Below are 17,782 nucleotides of genomic sequence, written 5' to 3'. Positions count from 1 at the left end.
TTATACCCTATGACAATTTTGACCCGATATTTTTTGCATTGCACTTGACTTTTATGCATTAAGAGATAAACAAGACATCAAAGTCATAAATTCCTTATAAGTATATGATTAGCTCACAACTGGTTTAAGACTTAGACAATTTATTTGAGATTGTAATATACTACTTCCTAATTGAAAGAATGACTGGTCTTAGCCATCGAGATGAGATTCTCATGGTAAGTGCACTAATGTGTATAGTTACACATTAGAAATGACCTATAATGAGTTATGACGTAAGATTATCAAGTAGTCATTACTTCACCAACCTGTTATACTATATAGTGTCTTAACCGTGAAAAAATATTGAATTTGTGTCAAATTTTGCAATATCTTTGACTTATAAGTGAGATTTTAAGGTGATCGTATAGTCTTTATGGATTGGGTCACTATTGATGAAAGTCGATATTAATAGATAGTCTTAATAAAGACACCATATTATCTCATAGACTTTGAGACTGTATGTCCCCTTAGATGATTTTAAGCAAGTATGTTCAAATAAACAATAATCATAATAGTTCCTCAAATAGAATTTGACATAAGTTTTTTATGAGTTAAAATATGTTAGTTGATTGCATGATAAAGGGTCTGTAATTCATGGATGGTAGAGGTAGTCTTGTGAGGTTGATATAATTTACCTTATTAAATTACAAATGACAGTTCATGGGGAGACTGCATACAATAGATAATAGGTCATGAATCTAAGCACTTTGTATCTTGTTGTAATTACATAGGGTACTGAAGGGTAGTTGACTTTTTATAGTGAGAGTTTATTTCAAAATTAGGTTATGAGAGAGCTAGTATTGTCTTATGGGTTTCGATGGTCCCTCCTTGAGCTCATATTCCTTGATAGCATGATTAATGAGGGTTTGATTGGTTCTTAGTTTACTTATGTGCATAAGGGTGTTTTGGTAAAATACATAAAGATGTTTTAGTAAATACACAAGGTTGCACATGGGTTAGTAAACTAACTCTTTAGATTAAATTAATTAATTAATTGGAGTCCAATTAGACTAATTAATCAATTATAACTTTTTTTTAAGATGGACTCAAGTCACTTAAGTAGGAAGCCTATAAATACCCTTTTAAGAGTTAGAGCTTCAAGTTTATTCCATTCACTTTCTCTTGTATGTTCCAAAAAAAGAGCACTTTAGCCTTCATCCTTAGAAAGATTTCTCAATGAGTCATCAGGGTTTACAAGATCTACAATGACTATCGTGGATTTGATACACATCTTCATTGAAATGAATTGATCTAGAAACATCCACATCATAGGTAAGTACACCAAACTCGATTTCCAAATCTCTAAAAAGTTTTAGAAGTCTATCTTGCTTCCATTGCTAGAATCTAGAAAAGCGTTGGAAGTTTTTGCAAGTACCTAAGTAATCTAGGGCTTGGAAACAAAACAATTCGAGATTCCAAACAAAATGGTATCAAAGTCCTAAGTTAGGATTTAACATGCTATAACCTATTTAGGGTGTGCTTACATTTTTCTTATAGGGTTGGGTATTCATCCCATGGTCCCAAGGATCAATGTATGAATGGATAATTATTAATAGTTCATATATTGAATGTTGAATGAATGGATTGATTGTTTTTGCTTCTTTAAATGGGCTGTAAACCCAATAAGGGATGTAAGATTTTTTTATTTGAATGTAAAAATCCATTTTTTATTTTTCATAGATCGGTTGTAAACTACAATTAGAAAAAACATAAGTTTTTGCTTTTTAATGTAAAAGTTTACATTTTATCAATCTATGTGACCTTACAAAGCATGGAGGCAATCCAATCAATCAAGAAGCATTTAGAGTGGTTCTCCAACCGTAGAAAGGTAAGTTTTTTTTATTTATGAAAAGGTGACTAGAGAGGATTTTGACTCACTCTCCAATTGGAGATCATGAAGATAGCATTAATCTAACCACTCAAACACCCTTTAGCATTGATCCAACACTCAATCAACTACGATAGCAGTTTTATGTTTTCTTAGGGTTTTAAGATTTTTTTATTTTATTTTTGCTAACCCTAATTTGAGTTACAAGTGTTTTTGAAATTTTTGGATTTTAGAAGTCTAATATTTAGGTTCACCAACAATAGGTTCCCTAAGGCCATGAGAATCTTTTTCCTTATTGTTGTTATTTTATTCCTTATTTTGCATATTATTATTTTTCATGGTATTTAGAATTAAAATAACTAAAAATGGATAATTTTGGAATTTATTTTGGGAAGTAAATTTTCATGGGAAGGTAATTTCAAAAATAAAATTTCATTGAAATTGGAAGTGGGTGAATTTAAGGGATTTTTATATGATTTAAAAAAAATAGAAAATACAGTTTCCTTAGTTTTCAAAATATCCTTGGAATATCTTTTTAAAAACTTCCTAAATTTGAGATCTTTAAGAATTTTAACTTTTCTTAATAAATGAAATACTCTCTTATTTTAAATCTTTATAAAAATGGATATTCTTTATTAACACAAATTTTCCAATTGAAGAAATAAATAAATATTTTGAAAATTCTTATAATAAATAATTTATTTTGAGAGGATTACTAAAATTTTAAAGAAATCTCAATATTCTAAAATATCAAGTGAGAGAAGGTCATAGACAAGTCCATAGGCTCCAAGACCAAACCCGTTTTGATTTTGGGTACATCATCATCCTAAAAATGGGGTAATACAAGGATTTAAGGGATATAAACTTTTCTAAATGAACAAGACTATATATGTTTATGGTGAGAATGATCAATCCTAAAGATGAAACTTTTCGCATGATAACATTGATATTAATGATCTTGATTATAGACTTAACTTGGATGTAACATGGTAAAATCACCCATAGTGGTCTCACTTGCATAGTTTAAGGTGGTGTTTGTATTTTAATTGAATATAAAAAGTCAAATGCCTAAGAGTTAAATAAAATGGTATATTAATTATTGTCTTAGGATAACTTATGTGTTTAAGACAAGTTAATTAATTAAAGAGGGTTTTTAGCTAGTAATAAGAATCATGATTTGCCTAGAGTGGGTTTGATGTTTATGATGAGGGATGACAACAACCTCACCCCATTTATTCAAAATAATTCTTATCCACACCCTATTAAAAATATTAAATGGGAAAGGTCGGACATGTGAATTTCCAATACCCACCCTACCCCATTTAATTTTAAAAAAATTATAAATGATTAAAATATTATAATTTTTTATAACTTATTTTATTGAAAAATAATTTTTTTATTACATATATATATTTAAAATAGGAAAATAAAAATTAAATTATATTAATGTTATATATAACCAGGTTAGGGTTGGCGAGATAAGACAACCCAAACCTAAATTTGTCTCGGGTTTTAAAAAAATCTCAAACTCATACTTAACTCATTTATTTTAATTTCAAATTCATCTCATTAGGGATAAAAAAAACTTGTCTTATTGTCATCCCTACTTATGATACTAGAATTTTGCCAACCTACCTTAAAATGCTTAGAACTACTAATCCTAGGATTTTTTCATTTGGCGTAGAAATCATGTCTTATAGCATGATCACCCTTATTTTCAATAATAATAAGTTGATTGAACCTAATTATGTTGACAAGAAAAAAAAAAGGGTATAATACTCACAATAGAACAACTAAAATAAGTAACTTAGGAGTTTGCTCCACTTATTTCTAATGAACATTTTGTTAGGATGTAGTCTTTGAGAGTATAACATGATATAATAAATTTGAATTTATTAATAATATTTTAATTTCACTTTTATCAATCATTCTTCCATACATTATACCTTACTACTTTCAAATTGGAGTAAACCAATTTATGGACAATAAAGGAGTCTCATCTTTGAGCAATTAATAGGATCTTGCAATATCTCGAGTCAACTCCCAGGAAAGGAATACTCTATCTTGCAATATCTCAAGTCCACTCCTAGGAAAGGAATACTCTATGATTATATTTGGTTCCCAAAAAGTAACAAGGAAAGAAAAAAAAAATGTTTAAGGAAAATAATTTTCTCATATTTTATTATACTATAATAAAATACCAAAGAATATAAAATATTAGTTAAAAATTTATGCATTTTCATATTATTTAATTTTTATATCAAATAGTTAAAATAAGTGAAATGAATTTAAAGTAGTATATAAAAATAATTTATTAATTTTAAATCTATTTTTTTTCTTAACTTTTTCTTTCCTTCTAATTTTCTCTTTTGTTTTCTCACTTGTATTTTTTTTCTCAAATTTTCTGAGAACTAAACATATAGCCTATAAGAAGTATAAGGAGCTAGGTTCAAAAGCCTACGTTGATGCTGATTATGCTGGTTTAATTTCCGAAAAAAGATCAACCCTAAGGTATTACATAATGTTAAGAGGAAACTAAGGGACTTAGAGAAGCACAGTGGTGGCAAGCTCAAATACATAAACGGATTTTAGAGTTATGTATTGTAGTATATGTGAATTGTTATGGTTGAAAATCATCATTGAGCATATAAAAATTGGGTGGCATGGATCAATGAAGCTCTATTGTGACAATTTGTGACAATAAGTGTTTCACTAATATTATATATAATTCAGTTCAATATGATCAAACTAAACATGTTGAAATGAATAAATATTTTATATAGGATAAGTTAGAAAGTAGTCTGACATGCAAACCATATGTCCCAACAAATGGTAAGTTGATTGATATCTTGACTAAAGGATTAACTAACTTGATGAGTGGTGTTGGAAAATCTAGGAGTACATTTACTGCCCACTAGGTTTTATGGATTAAAAGACGAAATCCTTGATTTATAGGGATTGATAATTAAATTGCAAATTTGTAGGAATAGATGAAATCTTACTTTCCTATAAAAGTCAAATTCTTCTAAATTTTATAATTATGAATAAATAAAATTCAAATTTGAAATTTTCCACATCCACCTATAATAATAGGAAAATATTTGTCTTTGAGTGCCACAAGCCTAACCCATTATAATTTAATTTCTTGTTTTATTTTACCAATCAAATATATATATATATATATATATATATATATTATAGAAAAGAATTGTCTTTTATATATACTTTCCCGAGTTCCACTGCTACTATGGGCTTTTACATAATCAATCGGATCATATAAATATCCCTTCAACACATCATATAGATATCCCTTTAATACAACATAGATCATCGAAAGAATCTTAGAGACCACCAAAACACAAAAGTCAAGATCTTAGTTTTATAATTATCTTTTTCGTATACTTTTTTGAGTTTTATTGCTACTGTGAGCTTTATACAATCAATCGGATTATATAGATATCTCTTCAACACAACATAAACCATCAAAAGGATCTTGGAGACCTCAAGGATCTCAGTTTTATAATTGTCTTTTCTGTATGCTTTCTCGAGCTTCATTGCTATTGCGGGTTTTGTGCAATCAATCGAATCATATGGATATCCCTTCAACATAACATAAATCATCAAAAGGATCTTGGAGACCACCAAAGCACAAAAGTCAGGATCCCACCTTTGGGATTGGAGAGTCTAGGTCCAAATTGGTCACGTCCAAATTGCTTCTTAGATTTGTTGGATTGAATAAATAATTATTTTTTATAATAAATTTTATGTACCTTGTACTAGTTTTCATTTATATAGCTAATTAAATAAATTTTTAATTAAGTCTGAGATCTCAAGGCAAGCCTAATCAAACTTAAGAACATAATAAAGTTTCTCCACCAAATTTGAGTTGTGCTCCGCCCAAGCATTCCACGGCCCATATGTGGGTAGAAATAGAGAGAAGATAAAAAAATTAAAAATAGTATTTTGTAAAATATTTATAAAAAAAAAAAAACAAACATGTTGTGCCATGTCAAAATCTTATAAGAAAAATTTTTAAATCGTTTTTTGAAAATTTGAATTTAACTAAAAAGCCTTCTTTTACAAAATAATTTTCAAATAACCAACCTCACATTAAAAATCATAAAACAAATGAAAAAGGTAATATGAATATAATTTATGAACACAATTTATAAATAATTATTTCAATAAAAGAGATGAAATAATTTTAAATATATAAAAATAACATGCAATTTGAAAAATAACATATTTTAACGTAAATGCTTTTTAATATTTAGAATATTTTTTAATGTAAAATTTAAAAGTTATAAAAAAATATAAAAGATATTTTTGTTAAAAAAAGATATATTATTTTTAGCCTAAAACATAAGGTGGGTTAGATTTACAAATTTGAGATTATTTAATCTTTTTTAATTAAAATTATCATTTATAAATTAATATTTATTTTAAAGTAATATTTTTAAGAATTAATTGGTTAAAATTGATAAAATAATCTTCAAATTTTAGAATTTAACTCTTCCTATATTTTGTTTGAAGAATAACTTGTTTTTGATATAAATGTCCTTAACTATTTTAAATATTTAAGTACATCTTTTAAAAGAAAGGGTTATAGGTGTTTGATAAAACTTAATACTTATTACTTAATGAGTTAAAACTTATTATGTAATTTTTGCTTTAAGTATCAAGGTTGTTTAATAAAATTAATTTAAAATTTATTCTAAATCATTAAATTGACATATTTATTCTCATAAATTATAACTAGAATAGAAGAGGTCGAGGAACAATAGAGGTTGTTGAGTAACAAAAGAGATTTTGGAAGTAATTAGGACAACTGAGGGTAAAAAAGTAAAATAAAGATGCAAATTTAAAAATAAGTTAATTATTTTTACTTATTACTTAAAGTTGTATTTGACTGTAAGTTATACCATTAAGTTACTTCATCAAACATATTTAATTTACTTAATAACTTAAATTAAATTTAAGTTATTAAGCTGGTTTATCAAACATCCACTTAATTTTACAATAAAAAAATAAGAACATTTTTATCAAAATAAGACAAAAAAAAAGGATAAAATTTTGGATTTTAAAATTGGGTTTTCAATAATACTTTTAGTCAAATAATCCTATTTTTAATTCAAAATTTTTTTTTACCTACCTTTAATAATATATTATTTTTAAATACATGTGTGGACCTTGCATTTCTAGCATGCGTTTCCACTCAAATTGGGAGACTCACTTTTTATTTTTTTTAAAATGATTTTTGAAAAGTTTTTGGAATCGCCACTTATTTTTGTTTTATTTTTAAAGGGGAAAAAATAAAATAAGAAAAAAAAACCTTAAATAAAAACAGGTATGTGAAAAACCAAGTTCGAGTCAAAGGGTCGGGTTACCTATTAGGAAAGTACGATGATAGATCGTAACACCCTTCTACACCCTAAAATTAGGTCTCTACTAATTAAGTTTAAGACAAGTATGACAATTAATTAGGAAGTCAATGGATATCAAAAGAATATTAATATAAAAATAATCAAATGAACAAGAAATGTAAGAAGTGTACCTGAGTAGTGAGCTAATTGCTTTATAGAAAACAAAGTTAGTGAACAAGTATAGAATAGTTGCATGTGTTGCAAAGCAAATCAAAGTCAATCAATATTCAATCATAGATATTGGGCCCTACCAATGCCCGATTTATTTTGTTTGAATTAATTCTCTAAAATTTCATTATATCTGGAAATATAGAATTTTATCCATACTTACTAAAAAAACGTTTAAAAATAAAACAAAGAAAATTTGTGAAAGGTGTTTGCTACAGCAAATAATTTATTAAAATTGAATTTTTGGCGACCTAAAACTCTAAGGATGAATAATAATAAATAAATAAAAAAACTGAAGAGTTAAAATTATTTGAAAATAGGAAATTAAAAAAAAATACAACAGGTGAAGAATTAAGAAAATGAGAACATGGCATGTGGGAATGCATGTCAAAGGTGGTCAAGTCCAGAAATGGGCCATAAGCTGTAAGGGTGGTAGAGAGAATGGGACAGGGCACTAGTGGTGCTAGGCAGCAAGGTGTAAGGTGCACCTCTTGTCTACAGTCTATATCCAAAAACTGACCTTCATGAAATTCTAAACATAACACGCAATCTGGCTAAAGCAGATTCCGGTTGGTCTTCATGTGTTCATAGAAAGCAGTAAATTAAATTTCGAAGAGTGGATTCTTCAGCTCGTGCAATTCAATTAGTTTGTACCATTGGTTCTTCTCCATTTCCTTATCTTCCTTGATTTCACTTTTGGCTTCCCAACAAATGGAGCAGATCCAATTGCCGCCGTAGGTGACTCACGTACAAATGAAATGTGGGAAAAATCTCAGGAGCCTCTTACGACACGGCAGAAACCAATGGTTCTGCATATTGTTGAAATGGAAAAGACTGCCTTCTATGGTATAAAACATTTTGGCATATTTAAAAGAAGTCTTCATCTCATTTAACATTCGATCTCAGGAGCCTTTGTTGTTGTTGTTTTTTTTTTTTTTTTTCTCTCTCACTGATGTCACAATGATTCAACTTTACAACCAGCTTAGAATGCTACCAAACCACTATTCAGAGAGGTGTTCAATTCATTCCAACAACAAAGATGCTTCCCAAACAAGAATTCAACATAACTCGAGTTAACGAATTTAACATATATTACCATTGAGAATGTTTGAAAACCACCACACCTTTTAGTGGTGAGAGTCTTTCATATATATAATCATTTACAAATTGTATAACGACTTAATTACACATAAAGATTGATTATAAAATAAATGGAAAGAATTAGCTAAACAAGCTCCTATGATTTAGGGTCAATGGATGTACATATGGAAGACCTTAGATTAAGGTAGAGGATCCTCAACACCCTCCCCACAAGCTGAGCGTCGGATTAGAATAGACGTGGAGCTTGGAGAGAAAAAATTGAAAAAGAGGTCGAGGTACACTTTTGGTGAAGATATCAGCAACCTGTAAGTGAGAGGGCACGTACTGAGTGCGAAGTTTGCCAGCAACAACAAGTTCATGAAGAAAGTGGTAATCTAACTAACTCAACATGCTTGGCCCGTTTGTGAGAAACGGGGTTGGAGCTAAAAAAAATTGCACTTTTGTTATCACATAGGAGAAGAGGCTGCTGTGGAAGGGCAATTCTAAGGTCACGAAGAAGATGCGTGAAGCAAAAAAGTTCAGCGGCAGTGAGAGTAAGAGCATGATACTCAGACTCATAGTTGGAACGAGAAATAGTAGGTTGCTTTTTGGCACTCCAAGAAACCAAGTTGTCGCCAAGGTAAATAGAATAACAAGAGGTAGAGCGAAGAGTATCAGGACATCTGGCCTAGTCTGCATCAGAGTAAGCAACTAAAACACTAGGAGCAGCAGATAGATGGAAAGTGAGGCCAAAATGCAGTGTGCCCTTAACATAGTGAAGAATTCACTTGACAACAAGAAAGTGGTCTTCAGTCAGAGAGTACAAAAATTGACTTACAGAGTTTACAACATGAGCAATATCGAGATGCGTGATAGTCAAATACTGGAGAGCAACAACAAGAGATCAGTAAAGAGTAGGATCTGAAAACAGAGGACCATCAGAAGACAGATGCTGAGAAACAACCATGGGGGTGTGAATAGGCTTGCTCTCAAGTAACTGAGCTCGCGTGAAGATGTCCCAGGAATATTTCAGCTGACTAAGAAAGAGACCATCAACAGTGGATGTAGCTTCCAGACCAAGAAAGTAACTAAGAGAACCCAAATCCTTAGTAGCGAACTCAATATTAAGCTTACGGGTAAAGCTATCAAGAAGAGATGAGTTGTTGCCTGTAATAATGTCATCAACATAAAGAAGCAAATAAATAATGTTAGACTGCCTATGAAAGACAAAGAGCGAGGTGTTGGCATGACTGCAATAAAAACCAAGTTAAATGACAAAAGAGCTGAATCACTGAAACTAGACACGAGGAGCCTATTTGAGGCCATAAAGAGCTTTCTTCAATTGACAAACATGATTAGGGAAGTGGGGGTCAATATACCCAGGAGGTTGTTCCATATAGACATGTTTAGTAAGATGACCATTAAAAAATGCATTCTTGACATCAAGTTGACGGAGAGACCATTTGTTGGTCACAACAAGAGAGAGGACAACACGGACAGTTGTAGCCTTGATAACAGGACTAAAAGTGTCAGTGTAGTCGAGACCAGGTACCTGTGTATAGCCTTTGGCAACAAGGCGAGCTTTGAGACACTCAATTGATCCACCGGGCAAGTATTTGGTCTGAAACACCCATTTGGAACCCACAATGTTGGTGTTGGCAGGGCGAGGAACCAAAATCCAAGTACGATTAGTTTGCAAGGCTTGAACTTCTTCATCCATAATGGCGAGCCAAGCAAGATTCTTAGCAACAGATTTGAATCCTTTAGGCTTAGTGGATGCAAGTAGAGCAGAGAGAAGACTAGAGGATCCCAAGAGAGCAAGATTCGTCGGATGGCGATTTTTGAAAATACCAGCTTTGGCTAGTGTAATCATGGGATGAGAAGCCATCGGAGTAGCCACAATAGGAGCAGGGGTAGGTAGCTCGGTGGTGAGCTCAAGAGAAGTGGGACTAGGATCCGAGTGTGGCAGAGATGGACCTATAAGAGAATCATTGACTTGCAAAGACTCATCCACTGGATTAGTACAAATACCACACGTGGTAGATCCGAATTGTGTAATATGTCGGGAATGAGGCATAGGGGAAGATGGTAGCATGGCTGGAAGGGGAAGACTGGGTTCCAGAAAATTTGAGAATTGGAGGGAGGATAAGGGTTGAGCCTGAGAGGTAGTGAGAAAGGGAAAGTGAGTCTCATCAAATTGAGCATGGCAGGTGATATATAGCCTAGAAGTGGTAGGATCAAGACAACGAAACCCTTTATAAGAGGAGTTGTAACCCAAAAAATGCAAGGAATGCTATGGGGGGGGGGGGGGAATTTGTTAGGCATATAATCAAGTAAATAAGGATAAACACGACAACCAAATGGATGAAAATTTTCATAATTTGGAGAGGAACCATATAGAAGCTCAAAAGGGGACTTGCCTCCAAGAAGTGGTGCGGGCAATCGGTTGATGATATAAGCTGCAATGCTAAAGGCATCAACCAATAAGCAAGGGGAAGTGTGGAAATAGAAAAGCAGGGCCAAGCCAGTCTCAATCACAAGATGGTTTTTTCTTTCTGCGCGACCGTTTTGAGCGGGAGTATATGTACAAGAGAGGTGATGATGAATACCATACGTACGAAAATGGGCTTTAAAGCAGTTACTAGTAAATTTTGCACCATCGTCACTTTGAAATTTTTTTATACGAGCAGAATGTTGATTTTCCACAAATTTTTGAAAATGAATAAAAGTATCATAGAAGTCAGATTTCAGTTTCAATGGATAAAGCTAAGTGAAAAGAGAATAATCATCAATGAATAAAACATAGTAGACAAATCCCAAATTTGCTTTGACGAGGGAAGGACCCCAGATATCGCAATGAATAAGATCTAAAACATTAGAAGATTTATGTTCATTACGAGAATAAGGCAAAAGGTGATTCTTCGCAAGTTGATATGTATCACATAATTTAGGAGACGACAATAAAAATGTAAGATAAAGCTGTCCCTTTTTATTTAAAAAAGAGATAACAGAATGATTCACATGTCCAAGGCAAGAATGCCATAAATCATACAAAGCATGAAGAGATTTATTTTTAAGGACATAAATAAAAGCGGAATGTCCGCACTCTAGCACATATAAACCTCCATTTCTTTTACCGGTTGCCACCACCCTTCCCTTTTGATGATTCTGAACAATGAAAAAATTATTAGTAAATGTAACGGATAACGAAAAATCATGCGTTAATTTACTATTAGACAAAAGATTTTTAGTGAGGTAAGGAACAACCAAAACATCTAATAGATAAAGATCTGGGGAAGATGAAATTTTACCAGTGTGGGTAATGGGTAGGGACGCACCATTCCCTACAATCACACACTCCTTACCTGTGTAAGTAGTAAGTGGAGTGGGTTGGAGTCATATGAGCCGAAACCCTTGTGTCCAAGAACTAATCAAAAGCTTTATTGGTAGACACGGAGCATGAAGTGTTGAAAGCTTCTGTAAGGTGCGCCGAAGGATCATGTTGGGGTCAATCATAGCGTTGCCTACACCGATCAGCATAGTGGTCGTCCAAGCGGCAAATCTAGCACCGTGGTGGTCGGTGACCTTAAGTGGGTTGGGCACGACCCTATCTGTGATTGGAGAACTCGTGGCTGGAGCCATTCCCGCAGCCACGTCTAGAACGAGAAGAGCCACCCCCACGTTGAGATGAGCCACGACTAGCAATGAACGCTGCAGTTGAAGGTGTCAAACTCTCAAGAGACTTTTGAAAACGTTAAAAGCTCTCAGCTTTGGACACAAGATCTGGGAAGCAGTGGAGAGGAGTTTGTGCCATTTGGACAGTAGAAAAACTGGAGAAATCGGGTCCTAGGCCACGAAGAAACTAGTGGACTTTGTCGGTTCCATCAACAAGGCGATCGATGGCATGAAACTGATCGCATAAGGCTTTGAAAGCACGGGCGTAGGCAATGACTGGACGAGTGCTATGCTTCATTAATTGGAGGTCATCTTTGAGGTGCATTTCACGGGCTTTAGAGCGGTGGCTGAAGGTGTTTTCGAGAGCAGTCCAAACCTCACGGGATGTGGAGAGGCCAACGACTTCAGCCATGGCTTCCTCTGTGAGAGAGGAGGGGAGAAGACTCAATAGACGTTGATCAGTGGCTTTCCATGCCAAGTTTTTGGTATTTGGTGTCTGAGAGGTGGAAGGATCAAATGGAGGTGGCGGCTCAAGAGAACCGTCTACATGACCCAACAGACCTTGGCTCTTGAGAAGGGGAAGAAGTTGGCTTTTCCATAAGAGATAGTTGGAGGATGAGAGTTTTATAGTAACCATGTGAATCATGGTGTTGAAGAGAAGGAGGGTGGAAGAAGAATCAAAGGCCATTGGGGATCGTGGGATCTTAATCCAGGTATGCTCTGATACCATGAGAATGTTTGAAAACCACCTCACCTTTTAGTGATGAGAGTCTTTCATATATAATCATTTACAAATTGTATAACGACTTAATTACACATAAAGATTGATTACAAAATAAATGGAAAGAATTAGATAAACAAGCTCCTATGATTGAGGGTCAATGGATGCACATACGGAAGGCCTTAGATTAAGGTAGAGGATCCTCAACAACCATCAATTCAGTTTTCACCTCTGCATGATTGTATAGCCAAAGAGCCTTGTAAAAACATCACTCCATCATTAATCGTTTATTGCTAAGCCAAATCAACTCATCAAAGACTTTGCTTCGTCACATGATTTTCTTGCAAATGGGATAGTTAGAATCCTTTGGGTTCTTGCGGGTCTAGCTAAAATAAACTCCAAGTGGACATAGGGTGGGAATGACAATGGGTGATAAGTTAGAGATGGTGGGATTAAACCAGAGTTGTCATCTCGGTTTTCTTTGAGATGAACTAGATGGAGTAGATGGTGGCCACGCACACAAGAATTCATGCATTAGGGATGAGCGAAACGGAGTTGGATGGGGAAATGAGGAGTGGTTGGTGAGCATGAAGGTTAGGAGGATGGTGAGCTGGTCATAAGGCTTTAGGCATAGAGTTTTTAGCTTAGGATTCAGATTTGGAATGAGGACTTTGATGGAAGGCTTTCAAAAGGGTTTGGGTAGCCATGCATGGCCATGCAAAGATGGAGAGGAGCTTGATTAAATACAACTATAGCTGCTGTTTCAAGAACTAAGCTTTCAAGTTGCTGTTTGAATGCACAGAAATGCCTTCTCATAGGTAATATGGAAGGGATGCGACATGACTCAAGCGAAAGTGTATCACTAAAAAGACATCCATGGTTGAGGGATCAATCTAATCAAAGTATGGCAAAACAGTCGTGCCTGTATACACAGGATGAATTCCTCATTATCATACCCAAGCCACCCATTGATAGATTCAGTGCACAGGTTATTTACCAAATGGAATATTACTCTAGTCTTCAATAAGATTAGGAACTTTGACAAATGTGCACACACTTCGTGGTGCATTCAGGCCATCTTAACAAGATTCGGGGTGGTGAGTGGTTTCTCGTTCTTCGTATTCTCACATGCGCATCTAGAGATGAATGGAAAGGAGTTGATTGTAATGCATGCAAACTGGAAACCTTGATTTGGAGAGAGCAAGGGCTACTACAGTGGTCTGAATGTGAATGAAAAAAAAAAAAGAGTTTCCACCGAAAGCTTTTAAATGTCTTTGAATGATGTTGATCGCCATAAGCATTTGGGATAAAGTGCTGCCATGGAGATATCATCTTGGTGATTTCTTCAGCCAAAACTTTCATCCACGAGAGCACTGATTGCCTCTAAAGTAAGACGCTGAGGTGCCTTTTGGATTTACCGTCTTTGATGATCTTGCAAGCTCTATTCAACTGAGAATCAAAGATCTCCAACTTTGGCCATTGGGTAGCACCACTTAGCCATTTCAGCAACATTCAGAACATCCCTCATACTCAAAAGCAAAGCTGTGATGATCTGCTAACAGTTTGCATGAGTAATCATAGGTGCCTCCATTGTTAAACCATGAAGAAACTCAAATATTCATCCAAGGATTCAAGTAGTAGCTCTGTTAGAGAGATCATCATCCAATAACTGAATACTCTTTTCAACAGAATTTGCATGACCATTCCTTCAAGTTCCTTTTTCTAATGCAAGCTGTCTTCATTTTCCTTACAGAATGACCACCTCAACTTCTAATTCCCCATAACTGCTTGTACGATTACATCAAAGGCATCCTTAAGAGTCCCTAGTTTAATGCTAGGATCAACATATGTTCCAATACATGAATCACCTCGGGGTCTTAGGCAGAAAAGAGAGCTCTGGAACGTTTGCACTACAATGCTTGGTGAATAGCACTTGCTCTTCCCAAAATCACATTCCGAAAGCTTGCCAACCTTAGTTTGACTGATATGGAAGGTTTGTTCTAGCACAAGGAAAATCCTATTATTGCCAATCACATAATTGCCATTTCCTTCAACTTTTGGCTTTCCTCAAAAGATCAAAGATCCATGCTGGTAAAATCAATGAAACCCACATACCGATCAGAAAACCTTTTGGTGATGTCACCTGATTATTCCAACACAATGGCTATAAGAGCTTCAAATATATTCTTCATATAAGGAAAATGAACAGCTTCCTAAAGAGCTCATCTCAGTTTTCACTTCCAAAACAGAGAGTGAAATGTGAAGGCTGGAAAAGGAGCTAAATGGGATGTGAACCAGAAAATAGAGGAAAACAACCAAAACAAGGCATGGAAGAAGGAAATTAAAGGAACCAACAAAAGCCACATTTCATGTTTCAATCCATGGGCTTCAAAGATCGAGGATAATTTGAGGTGGATTCAAAAATGAAAATGAAAATGAAGTCAATAGCCAGATATGTCACATAGTGAAAATGAAACATAGTCAAGCCGAGTCCAAACAATGCTATATAGAGCAGTGAATATATCAACAACAATAATCATGCAAAGAAATAAGGAGTCAATAAGGATCTGATATTAAAAAAAAATTGGATACAATGGAGAAAAGAAACACTCACCTTGATACAATAAAACTCTCAAAGTTACAAAATAAGAACAAGAAGAAGAAGAACACAAGAAAGGCTCAAACAAGTTCTTGGAACTTTGTCCGAAGACTCTATTTCCTCCCACCTCTAGAAATCTTTAGGGAACTAATGGAAATAGTCTTGGGATTGATCAAGCCTTTTCACTTTTCTGCATAAGATTTCAAAAAGAAGAAAAGTCATATATAACACTCTTAGGGTTGAAAAATGGTTACAAGGATGAGAAAAACCCATTGTCTTCCTCAATTTCTTCATCTTTGTAACATTCAAAAATTAAATCATATGTTTAATTCACACATTAAACATGATTTAATCTCAAATGTGTAACTCTCTTACACTTAACCTCTTAAGTTTTATAAAGTTACAAAGATGAGAAGACTCATTGTCTTCCTTAACCTTTCAAGTTTTGTAACATTTCAAAACTTAATCATGTGTTTAATTCACACATTAATAACCCTTCTTACACTTTATTTTCAAAAGTTATTTTTCAAAAGTGTAACTCTTCTTACACTTTATTTTTATTTTTTTTAACCAACAATATATATATATATATATATATATATATATATATATATATATATATATATATATATATATATATATATATATATATATATATATTTATATAAATATAACAATCCCCCACTTGGTTAAAATTAAACATCAACCCTTATAACCTCAACAGTGAAAATGCATAAAATAAAATATCTTTCGATTTGAATTTTACCTTAGTGTAATTGTCACAAAGCTTCGTTGAAATCCCAGGTTGCTTGTAGCATTGAACTAGTTATTCCTTGTAACGAAACCGGTAACAACACACACACTTCCACTAACCACACGAGTGCCCATTATTTTCTTACTTAGCACTTTTATGGCCATGTGCTCAATCCATTCATGAACTTTCTTGAAAGAAACTCCAACTCTCATGAGAGGCGGCACCACCCCTAAGTTCACATAGGTGAAATTCTTCCAGCATCCTTGTTACCTTTAAGATGTTTGTCACACATAGACTGAATTTCATTAAAAGCTTTAAGCTTAACCCTCCAACGGTAACAACCAGCATTAATCATCACAGATGGAACTCACATGTTCTAATGCTGCCACAACCCACTTATCAATGACTTGTTTTTGCCTATTGAACTTAAGACTAGTCATTTCGTAGTATTAAGTTGGGTTACCATCATTGGTGAATTTTATTTAAGGAGTTTTAGTCCCATCCCTCTAGATGTTATCCTTACTAAATTTCTTGTAAGAGGTTTAGTAAAAGGATCCGCCAAGTTTCCATTTGACCTCACAAATGAGATTGAGATGATTCCATATTGAATCAATTGTCTCACATACTCATGTCTAATGCTTATATGTCTAGACTTCCCATTGTACACTCCACTGTACGCACGAGCTAGAGTGGCTTGATTGTCACAATGTATTGACATTGTTGACACATTATTTGCAGTAAAAGGGATGTCCATCATGAGATCCCTAAGCCACTCAGCTTCTTTTCCAGTTGCAGCTAGAGCTATAAACTCTGCCTCCATGGTTGAGTGTGATATACAAGTCTATTTCTTGGATCCCCAAGAGACAGCCCCACCACCAAGTGTAAACACCCAACCTGTGGTAGATAAATTATCTCCCACACTCGATATCCAGCTTGCATCTGAATACCCTTCAAGTATAGCTGGAAACTTTGAATATTGGAGGCTTAGTTCTTTGGTATTCTTTAGGTAACCAAGAACTCTACCAATAGCTTTCCAATGTTCCACGCTTGGATTGCTAATAAACCTACTTAGTTTACTAACTGCAAATGAAATGTCAGCCCTAGTACACTGAGCAGCATACATAAGACTTCCAATTGCACTTGCATACTCAAGTTGAGCCACCGATCTACCATCATTCTTTTCAAGTTTTATACTTGAATCAAATGGAGTATTAGCATCTTTAATCTTGAGATGACTAAATTTGCTAACTACTTTCTCAATATAGTGGGTTTGGTTCAAAGCATAACCCCCACTATTTCTTTTCACTTTGATACCCAATATAGTATCAACTTCTCCAAGATCTTTCATCTTGAAGGTTGAGGATAGAAACCTTTTTCGTTTCTATTATTCCTTTCATGTCATCACTCAAGATTAACATGTCATCCACATATAGACACACTATGACCATATAGTCATCACAAGTCTTAGAATATAAGCACTTGTCCACATTGTTGT

This window comes from Vitis vinifera, chromosome 4 (assembly GCF_030704535.1).
Source record: "Vitis vinifera cultivar Pinot Noir 40024 chromosome 4, ASM3070453v1".
Taxonomy (NCBI): Eukaryota; Viridiplantae; Streptophyta; class Magnoliopsida; order Vitales; family Vitaceae; genus Vitis; species Vitis vinifera.
The sequence above is the reverse complement of the archived record's forward strand: the minus strand, read 5'-3'. Positions refer to the sequence as shown.